We start from the raw sequence: 11004 nt of genomic DNA, 5'->3' as shown, positions 1-11004 counted from the left end.
CTGTATAAGCAGCACAGCCTTTAAACCCAAACCAAGGGTTTAATTCTAAAGGTCAGCTGTTGGAGCACCATGAGGCTCTGGTGGGACAGCTCTGGAAAGAGTTAAGCCTACGCATCTTCAAAAGTTCTGCTCACCTTGGAAGAGGCCACATATGCAGGGCTAGCGCTGCCCGTACCCTGGAAGGTTAATTTAACCCTAATTTCTAAATAGCACTGCAGATACCATTTGAAGGGCACAGCACTGTCTGCCTCTGTCTCACTAGGAGCAAACACTGACCCGCTGGCTAATTATTCAGCTGCTTTGGGGGGGCGGGGGTGGTGGTGGTGGTGGTGTTAATTTGCAGTAGATTTAAAAACCACCCTCTTGCCAATTCAAGTCTGCTCCGACTTCAGTGAGAGCAGCTGGGGAGAACTGCAGTCAATGCTGACATGCTCTTCAAAGCCTTCACTGCCCCCAGCCTGCACGGTTTGCTCAGAGAGCAACAGAATTGCCCGTCAGCCAGAACAAGGAACAGAATCACTAAAGCAGCATCCCCTCATCGGCACTGTTTTTAAGTTTATCTCCTCCGTGTTTTGCTGTCTCTCCATATGGCCGTTTTGTTAATAAAGGCAGTGTCGCCAAAGGCTTGAGGTAATAAACAATTAAATTAGTAAATGAAAAAAATTGTGTGCTAGAGGGGAGAAGCCAGTATGGGAATGGGAACTGCGTGTTCTGCCCTTGCTTACACCACACCTGACCAAGAGCCTTTATACATTGCCTGAAAAATCAGTTATCTGCAGTGAATCCCAGTGACAAGACAAATAGTTACAGCTTTTTTTCTTTTTTTAAAAAACAAACAAAACTTGGTCTCTTCTGCAAGGTCAGCTCCAGTTGAATGTGACAGCAGCGCATCCCTGGGAACGCCGAAGGGGATCTGCACTGAGCCACCAGGCACCCTCCTGAAGACGAAGCAGCTGGCTGTACGACCGCTGCTGGAAACCAGGCAGCAGCGAGCTTCACCTGGAGCACAGGGCTCTGGATCAGGGAGGTCAGGGACCAGGCTGAAGGAGACAGGACCCCGCATTACGACTGTCATGAGAAGAGGAAATCCCAAGGAAGGTCTTCTGCCTCCTCCCTCGTTACAAGGCGCTGGGAAACCATTTGCGCCCTGTGGCAGCACATAACAGACCCAGCACGGGGGTTATGCAGGCAGAAAAAAGCTGCCACTGATTAAGAAACCTTACACCCTAGGCCTGTCTCTTCTTTCCTGATCACAGAGACGTGACATGCAGCTGCCTTCTGTGGTGCCAAGAGATGTCAGCCTTAGCAGCCACATAAAACATCTCCGAGAAGACAGCATGACAAAGAACAAGTAGGAAATGACCTAAGAATGATGCTTTTTCCTTTCTGCAGGGAGAGCAAACACTTCCATCAGTCCATAACAAGCCTTTGGCACTTGTCAATACGGCAAAAATCAGGCACTTAGGGAGGCAGGAAAAGAAGATGACAATGGAGCAAGGAGGAGAAACAGCCACTTTTGTCAGCAGGTTACATCAGCCCCCAGCTAAGCTGCAACAGCTCCTTCATGTTGACTCATTCCTCCAGTCTTTTTTTACCCAAGACAGACACAAATCCTCCCCTTGCTGGATCCAGAGGATTCCCTAACACGCTGGGCTGCCTGGCAGCTGGGAAAGCAATCTGACAGGGAAAAGCACACCCGACAGACACAGGATTTGACAGTGTGAGCACAGGACGACACACTGGTCCCAAGGGTCGCAGATCTGCAGACAGCCTGGCAAGCAGGGATAAGCCAACCGAGGACGCAGGTATGCAGTCCCTACACCCCTCTTCCAACCCAAAAAGCCCCGTCTCAACACACAGATTTGGCGGGTTTTTACTTATTTTCTTCTGGTGGCAGAGATACTCCCTCCCTGCTGCTCCCTGCAACTGAGAATAGAACAGACACAACTCACCCAGCAGAGAGGAGAGGGGTACAGGGAAGCTGGTGCCTGAGGGGGACTGCAAGGAATTCCTGAAGTCACTATCCCAAAGTGAAGTTCACCACAAATCATGCTGGCTTGCTCAGGTAATGATCTTGTCTCCCACAACGCCAGCAGCAAGCTTGCCTTAACAGGAAGAGCAATTATCACTCGAGGGTTAAGAGTACCACCGGGGTGGCAGCACGGCCACCTGCATTACAGCATTTTCCTTTTCTGTTTCAAACAAGACACCAGCCTTTCGTTTGCCCTGTTGCCGCCCCTTAAATTAACCTCATTCAGTTTGTCAGGCTGTCCGTCAGTCTGCATAACATTCCCGATGCAACGCTCCTGTGAAAATTTCAGTCGATAACTCGCTCTTTCAATTGGAGACCATGATCTCTGAGCCTCACAGCCACCGTTTGCAGATTGGCCAACAAATGGGAGACAGGGAAATGACGGCTCACCACCCTGCAGCAACCTCCAAGCAGGAATCAGAGCAGCGGCTTTGGCGCTTTAGAGGACACAAGGCTTGGGTTCAGGGACACGGGGGAATGAAGGATGCCCGTGTCACCCATCAGCTGGGCTAAGGCACAGCGCAGCCTGCTCCGCTCTCAGGTGGACACGTGCACGTCACCCTGACACCCGACTGCATCTCAGGCTTTATCTCCACAATTATTCAGTCCCCTCTGCTTCCCGTCAAGGAGCTGCCAGGCAGCGTAAGGCAGCCAAGGGCAAAACTTCAACTGGGGCAGCAAAAGAGCGGCAGAGCAGGCAGCTGCTGAGGGCCAGGGCGCAGCTCGGGCACATCTCGCCCACGCCCGCGCTGCTCCCATCAGGCAGCCTCAGCAGCACCGTGCCCGGAGTCTGTCTGAAGAGCCCTTGGTGAAGCGGCTGATGGAGCAGGTTCCCAGGACCTGCCTCCTGGCACGTCTCCATGAGAGCAGCAGCTGCCCTGAAAAGCAGAGATGCGCACCATGGGGGAACTCAGCCCCGTGGAGTCAGCAGGGGGGATCATCACACACACAGAGTCACAGAGCGGCTGGGGCTGGCGAGACCTCTGGAGATCATCTGGTCCAAGCCACTGCTCAAGCAGAGCCCGTCTTTATTGCAGGGAAAGAAACCGTCCCTGAGCCGCCTCGTATTACTGCTCTAGTGACTGATCAGCCCCAGGACTGGCAGAGATGGCGGTGAAGCACGACAGGCTTTATTGCCCAGTCCCATGGGTTAGGGCCCTGAGGCAACGGAGGGGCAGATGTACCCTGCAAGCCCCCCGGCTACACCGCGAGCTGCCCGGGGAGGAGGGAGGCATTGCACCGGGGCAGCAGGACCCGAACAGCTCTGCGGGTCACTGCCTGCGACAGGCATGCAAACCCATCATTTCAACACCAGTACCAGCCATCCCTGGTGGCTTGCTCTCGCCACAGGTGGAAAGCGGGTTTTCATGGTGGATTCAAAGAAAGCTGCCCTGGGAATCCCTCCCCCACTTGGAGGTTACTGTTGTCCCCCAAACAGCTGGAAAAGCAGCAAGGAGGAAATTTGCCCCCCTCCCCCTTGGCCCAGGAGGCTGAGCCTGGCCTCTCGCACGCTGCCTGATGCTTTACCCGCAGACCCAACCAAGCCCACAGAGCCAGGCCTGGGTGAACCAGCTCCACAAATCCAGCCCACCTAGCGTGGAGCAGAACAAACCTCCTCCCAACCCTGTTTTTAAGCCCCTCACAGATCCCACCTCCAGTGAGCGGCACATCCCACCCAGCGTCCGCACAGGAGCCCTCCCTGGCTGCACCAGCCCTGCCCCCCCCTGCCAGGGCAGCGACCCAACCGCCTCCTGCCACCTGCCACGCAGCTTGTCAGCTGCAGCCTCCATCAGTTCAACGGCCTTTCCCTGCGGCTGGCCTCCGGAGATGCCCTGCAACGCGACGGAGCCCACACGCTCTGTAGCTACACAACCCTTACCGTTATATTTTTGTGCAACACCACAGCTGGTTGGGCCCCCAGCAGGTGTGAAACTCACCTCACCACAGGCAGGCTGAGGACAAACTTCACGCCCCAGACTCTGTCACAAACAGCAGTCTGACACAAAGCAAACGCAGACCTAATGGGGAAAGCGTCGGGAAATCCATGCCCTTCCAGGAGCAAAGGGCCACAGGGGCCTCTTGATCTCAGAGCTCCAAAGACACGACTCTCCGTTAAATACCGTCCAGAAAACAGAGGGAAAACTTGTAAAGATGATCCAGACTCATTTCTGCACAAACATCTATGCAAGCTGTCTATTTTACTGAGGGGTGCCCCAGCTAAAACTGCCCCCAGAGCCAGGCTCCTCTCGCTGCGTTGGGACGGAATATCTTGCTTTCTCTCCGAGACAGCAATATGGGAACGTTGCATGTAAAAATCAGGCCACAGGCTGCTACAGACCAGTCAATTTTCATTGGGAAATAGTCCCACAGATACTTACCATCTCTACACAGAAGGAAGCAGGGATGACAGCCTGATTGGAGAGGTGGAGAGTTTTGGACGCATCTTGTAGAACTTCAATACTGCTGGAATTTATCTCACTCAGATGCACGTAGACAACCCGTTCTTCTCCAATGCTCACTAAACAGATATTCTGCTCCAGGAAGCAGGTAGGAAAGAAAAAAGAAAAGCAGGGGAAGTTAAAAAATATGAGACAGCTCTAAGTGTCCTCCTCGACTGGGCGATAAGTACGGCTGTTGGAAGTTTTCAGTGTTGCAAGGCTGAAACAGAAGGCCTGGGGCAAGTGCAGGCTCGGGAGTGACCCCATCTGAAAGCCACAAGCTCCCGTTCTCAGGGGACAGAGAAACCCTGGGTCCCACGCTCTCCTTTCCAGACCTCCTCCACAGTTAGCTCTCCTTTCTCTGCCTTGTGCCTGCTCCCGCTCCTTCTGCCGCTCAGCCTTGCCCCAAACCTCCCTGACCGCTGCTGCTGCACAGCGACACTTGGACAGTTACTTCTCTGACATTCCCAAAAATGCACCTCTGAAAACCAGCACAAGCCAGAAGCGAAGCAGGCTCTTCAGAGCAGAGATCGTGCAAGTTATGGCCTCTGATGTGTGCTTATGTGTATTCCTGGTATGGCATGAATAACAGGCATTAATTATTCATTACATCATTCAAGTGGTGTTTTTTCTCTTGACAGTCAGAACCAAAAGCTTTCTCCTTGCAGAACTGGCACAGACTACTGGAGGAGGAACACAGATCCCTTTGCTAAACCACCTTCCCACATCATTAAAAACAACGAGAATTTGTGCACTCTTGCGGTGGATTTCACTGGTTCCAAACACCTCAACACTTCAACAGGATCTGAATGCATAGAACTCCCAACACTGACCAGACGCCGTAGGATTCACTGGAGGGCACAGAGTACGATTTAACCGAAAAAGAAACCAGCTTCCACGATGTAAAACCTTTAATGATGTCTGGCTCAAGGAAGTGGTATTGACCGCTGTCAGAATCACCAGCCCAACTCAGCCAGAAGCAGCAGCATCCAGAAATGCTCATCCCTTGGCAGGGCACTGCTGCGTGCAACTAAGAGCCAAAAACCTCACCTACCAAGGCTGGGGCCTCCAAAATAAGGAACTGAAGCCATGCACGATGATGCATGTCTGGGCGATGCTGCCCAAAGCTCCCGGGAAGGAGGAGCTGCAGGGAAGAGCTGCGCCTCGCCAGCCAGCTCAGCTTCCCGGTGACAGCGGGACAGCAGCAGCAAAGGCAGGGCAGAGCCCTTTGGGGATGAGCGGAACAACATCTGGAGGATGCCCAGGAGAGCTGCCTTCTGTCAGCCTGTGTACTAACACCACGCATCCTCACCACCAAGGAGAGGGCTTCAGAAACGCTACCCCTTCATCTACAGGGTTCTAAAAGGGACAAGGAAAATGCCATGCAACAGCGTTACAGGCAACATGGCACAGGGAAAGGCAGCAACAAGCGATGGCAGCTCTGCCACCAGTAACGCCAGCGCTGGGATTTACCAGCTCCTTCATGCAGATGACACACGCCAGACTGGAGCTGGCACGCGTTCACCTGCAAACAAAATACCCGACAACGGAGCTGTGGAGGGACTCTGCACAGCCTGGATGAAAGATCTGTACCACGTTCTGCCTGAAACGGTGGTAAAGACCAGGCATCGACACTGGGCACCCCAGCCTAAGGCAAGAACGAGCTTTGAAGTTCTACTGGAACACACTGCAGCGATTCCCAAGGTCAGACTTGCAGCCGTACGGGTAGGATCTGCCACCAGCGCAGGACACGTAACAAGACAGCCAGCTCTTCTGCCAGCCCAGAAAGCTTTGGGTGCGTCAGCTACCAGGGAACTACTGGAACTGCACTGCAACCAGAAGACAGACCTATAGAAAATGCAACGCATCTAGTCCTTTCTTTAGGCACAGCTACGCTTCTCCAGCTGAAATGCTCGCCCTTTGGGCAAAACATTGACACGTTCACGTCCAAACAGAAAAGATTAAGGTAAGGTCAACTTTCAATTTATAAATTGTTAGCCCAAGCGTAAAAGCTTTTCAAGGTACCTGTAGTTCAAAATCCAGCTGACATTTAAACAACTGGTTATTCCAGTGGGGAGAAACCCTCCTCTTTCGGGGAAGCATGCCTTCTGTTTGCAAGCAACTGTTTTGTCAAACGTGAGACTTCCCTGCAAAGCCTGCATTGCCTGGCCTTGCTGTTGACTGGTTTACATGCACATCCCCAGCAGCCAGGGTTGAGATGACCAGTGGCATCCAAGGGATTTGGCATCATCGTTTCAATTCGGTTTATAAAAAGTTTATATCCCTGCAATTGTTTTCAAAATGTCAGCCTTCCTTTCTGTTACAGAAAGCTTCACGTTCTCAGGAATCCTCTGATATCCCCTTCCGTGCTCAGAGAGAGGACAAGACATTTTAAAACAGCTGCTTCAAAAGTTAGTATCCTTTTAAATTAAAGTTTAATTAACTAAATTTGTTCTCGATTTCAGCCAGTGGAAGCCAGGACACCAGATACAACGTTCTCTTGCCTACACTTTGTTGTTGCTGCTGTATATGCCTGAATGCAAATGTCCTGTAGGAGCCTTTAGTCCAGGAATGCTTTGCCTCACCCCTTTTCAAGCTTGGTAGGGAAAAAAAAAGAAAAGAAAAAAAAAGCTTGTGCTCCAGATGCAAGCAGTGTGGAGTCTCATGCGTCTTTGGCTGGGGCTTTTGGCAAAGAGATATGATGGATATTTCTCAGGCGGGATGGACCTGACTTTCAGGAAAGCTTAAATCCAGCTTTACAGAAATCATCATTTCAGCACGGTCTCTTACACCGCTCTTGCTTTAGTGGTATTCAGCGATGTCCCCGTGCGCTCCCGAACAAGAGTTCTAATGAAGCAGCGGTTGCTGCTCATCTCGTAACACAGGAGAGCGAGAGACCCAGGAATTGCTCTGGGTTTCAGACTGGGCTTGTTATCCCGCCTCACACGTCCGTAATTAAACACCATCTCAGACACTTAGATTTCCACCTAAGAGGACACCACCCTTCTCTAGGCATTAGCTGCTACTTATGCCATGAATCCCTTCTTTCCGTGTCCGCACCAGCCACGTATTGTCACGTTCTCCTTTTCCCTGGCAGAACCCCTGTACACTTTATGCCCAACAAGATGAGTCACACAAAGGCACGCATCTCGCCTAGCACTCACCAGCGGGGATCTTTCATTCCCAAACACTGAGACACTAGCCACAGTGTCCTGCCTTCCTATCGCCTGGGCTTCCAGCGTCAACGGGATCTCCACCGAGCTGTGAGGCTGGATAATCCCACACGGCACAGGGCTGGAGTACCACACAGCAGCATCCTCCTTGTGCTCCTATAAGGGACAGAATCAAAGACAACTTCAGAGTGACCTCTGAGGAAACTCCAAGCTTCTTAACATCCACCACAACGGCAATTCACCCACATTTTTAAAAATCCCTAGGAGAAAGCAGAAAGGCACAACACAAGGAGCAAGATTTGTATGGGCCTAATTAGCATCCTCACAGGGTCCAAAAGCTGCTGCACTCACAAACGCCCACTCCGGTGCTGGCGGCCTCCTTGCAGCAGCTTTTCACAACCCTCCAAGTTCTCCTGCATGAAAGCACCCCAAAGACTAGAACCGAAACTGCTTTCTGAAGAGTTCAAACCGCTCCTGAAGTTCATATTCAGGTAGCTTCCCGTTCTCTCCAAAACTTTAGGTTTGAATATAAAACAGCAAGGTCTTATCCAAACCCCGTTTTTTTCCTAACAAACCCCTCGATAACGACGTTTGAGGGCAGGAGGCGAACACGACGCCAAGCCTGAGGAAGGACTCCATAGCAGCCTGGAAGATCGCTGTCGTTCACAAGGGTCAGCATCCACTCGCAAGGGAACTTCAGAAAGCACCGTCCAAATGTCAGAACAGGGCTGAGCACGGGCAGTGGAGGAACGACACATCCGGGTGAAGAGATGACCAAAGGGAATTAGAGACACTGAGAGAATGTAGAAGTTGTTTACTCCCCAAACAGCATGAAACAGACACAAGGCATTTGTCTCTGCCAGATAGACATTTCCTACCTCTACGGCAATCGATCACCTCTAACTTCTTCTTACTCAACAGCCTCTTGTAAAGGAGGGGCAGCCCCAGACTCCCGTGGCAGAGGCTGCCCAGTGCCCTGCCCCAGTGCTCTCTCATCAAGCTTTGCCCCTCCCTTGCCCCAGGAGGCCGGCAAGGACCCTCCCACAGTCCCAGCAAGGCACGAGCTCTGCGGGAGCCTTCCCGCTGAGGACCAGCGCTCCCCAAAGCTCAAGGAAAACAAGACTCCCGCATCTCAGTAAAAGCAACTCCCTCCTCTCCCGTACCGCTCTCGCCCTGCCTGAAACCTCAGCCGCTTGCCCCCGCGATGGAGGGCACCAGCACCGCCTGCCTCTCGCAGTGGGTGACCAGCCTCTCCCAGCTCCTGCAGCTGCCTGGGTCCTCCACACACCAGCCCACACACTGACTCTTCCCATTCCCACTCGTTTTACAAAATTGCAGCCCAGGCACCCAGTGGGTGACTCTGCCGGGGAGAGGGAACAGCACCAGCAACTGCGTCCCTCTCGTCATTAAACTGGCACCCGCTGCGGCGCAACGGCATTGAACGACGCTGCAGCTTTTGGCTTAAGTCTGGGAACGTTCATGCTCAAGAGAACCAGAGAAACCTGAGCTCACCTGCCACACCAAGGACTAGTTTCCCCTCACCACTCCTGCCGTAAGCCCCTTTCCCATTTGCACACGCCTTCACTAACTGAGCCAGACCCCAGCTTTCAGCAGGCTGCTCGCCGCCTTCCAAACAAATGCTGCATTTTGGGCCAACCCAGCACAAGCCCACCGCTTGCAGGGAGAAGCAGGGGCAGTCCTTTGGAGATTCATTACTCCTCAAGTCCCAGACAACAGGCCAATAGTGAATATAATCACTGCTCCCTTAAAAATAAAATAAACCAAAAAAAAAAAGACAGAGGCATGGCCCTGAGCACTGAGCACAGGTGCCTCTCAACATGGGCTGCTTTCAAAGCACGGCTGTGCTCACAGCGAGCTGGGCAGAACTAGCTCGTTAAGCAACATTTCTCATTTGGAGCTGAAGCCAGGACACCCCACGCCAGGCAGCGTGCTGGGCATGGGTACGCGGGGAAAGGTGGCCAGCTGCAAGGAAAGCGCCGGTACCTGGCTGTGAGAGGCACGCCAACACCTCCTGGCCAACACCATCCACGCCCACCACCAGCGCCAGCTCGTATCGCCCCACCGTGTTGGAACACAGGGTGACCTGGTAGAGGAGAAGAGCGTCAGATACTTAATCACTGCCAGAAGCCACCAGCCACGCGTGGTGTCCTCTGGCTCTCACCCACGGTCAGGAAAGGGAGCGATATTTTGCCTTAGTTCTCCTGCTGGTCCACGTGTAGACCACTGTCTTTCCGAGTAACAAAACTCTTCTGGCGATATCCGATTTATTAAGTACGCCTTGCATACCAGGGCATATGTAAGCTAAATTAAAGCACAATTCATGTTCTACTTGCCACTGGGACCAATTTTTACTCTCGACTACAACAGCATAAATCCAGAGGAAATCTGTTGACTTTCACAGAATGAGTCCAGCTTTACAGTGGGAAGCCGAGGGCAAAACGTGGCCCAGCAGCAGCTGTGCAGCTCATGGCTGCTGGAGCTTTTCCAGTCCTCGCTGCAGTGGATGCAACCATTCTGCTCCACACGAGAGGAAAGATAAGGCCGGGAAGAATAGCAAACTGCTTTATGCAATGACATCTTTCTTTTAACAGTCACCTTCTGTCCCCATCCTTCCTCGGCCCACTTTAAATCAAATTGCTCTAAGCAGCTCAGACACACACGCATGGCTTCTGTGCTTCACCGTAGGGTACATGACCCTTGGCTTACAACTTTGGAAACAAAACGGTGCTCCGCCCCAGAGTACCCCAGCTCACAAAAACCTAACACGAACACCGATCTCTTACTTGCGTTATGCCCAAAGCCAGCAGCACTACAGCCCTCCTGCGCACCAGTGAAGCTTCAGCTCCACCTGCTGAAGCACGTATGGCCGGGCTCGTGCCATACCTGGATACCCAGGGCTCCTTGGGAGCGGATGGTCCCCTTGCAGGGCATTATGGTGAATTCAGTTGGCTTGATGTGATGTTGGGCTCCCTTTCTCCAGGACGGGCAAGTGTTGTCTGATATCTGAGCAAAACTGGTGACGCTGCGCTGTCCTGAGCCTTCGCCAGGGATGCGAAGGTTGAAAGTCATGGGAACCAAGGAGGTGTTAGTGAGGCGACACGGCAGGGTGCGAGGAAAGCCTGGGAAGGTGAGACAAATATCAGTCAAGTCCCCGGTTATCCCGTGATTCCTGGTGTGACTCTCCTGTTAGGATAGACCGGTGCTTGTTGTTTATCTCTTTTCAGTGTGAATGAGAGGTAATGGAGAAGCTCAGGGAGGAGTGAGTTGTGACTGAAGTTGCTTTTTCCATGGATGGCACAGCTTGCTTCCTTGGCAATGGGCAGTGCCGTTGGTGCTGAAG

At 52.5% G+C, this 11004-nt stretch overlaps 1 pseudogene; it reads right to left on the bottom strand.

The window, feature by feature from the left end:
* Positions 1-2654: 2654 nt before the first annotated feature.
* LOC129736966 (hydrocephalus-inducing protein homolog) overlaps positions 2655-11004 on the bottom strand; it is a 68147-nt pseudogene continuing 59797 nt past the window's right edge.

This window comes from Falco cherrug, chromosome 10, assembly GCF_023634085.1.
Source record: "Falco cherrug isolate bFalChe1 chromosome 10, bFalChe1.pri, whole genome shotgun sequence".
Taxonomy (NCBI): Eukaryota; Metazoa; Chordata; class Aves; order Falconiformes; family Falconidae; genus Falco; species Falco cherrug.
The sequence above is the reverse complement of the archived record's forward strand: the minus strand, read 5'-3'. Positions and strand labels throughout refer to the sequence as shown.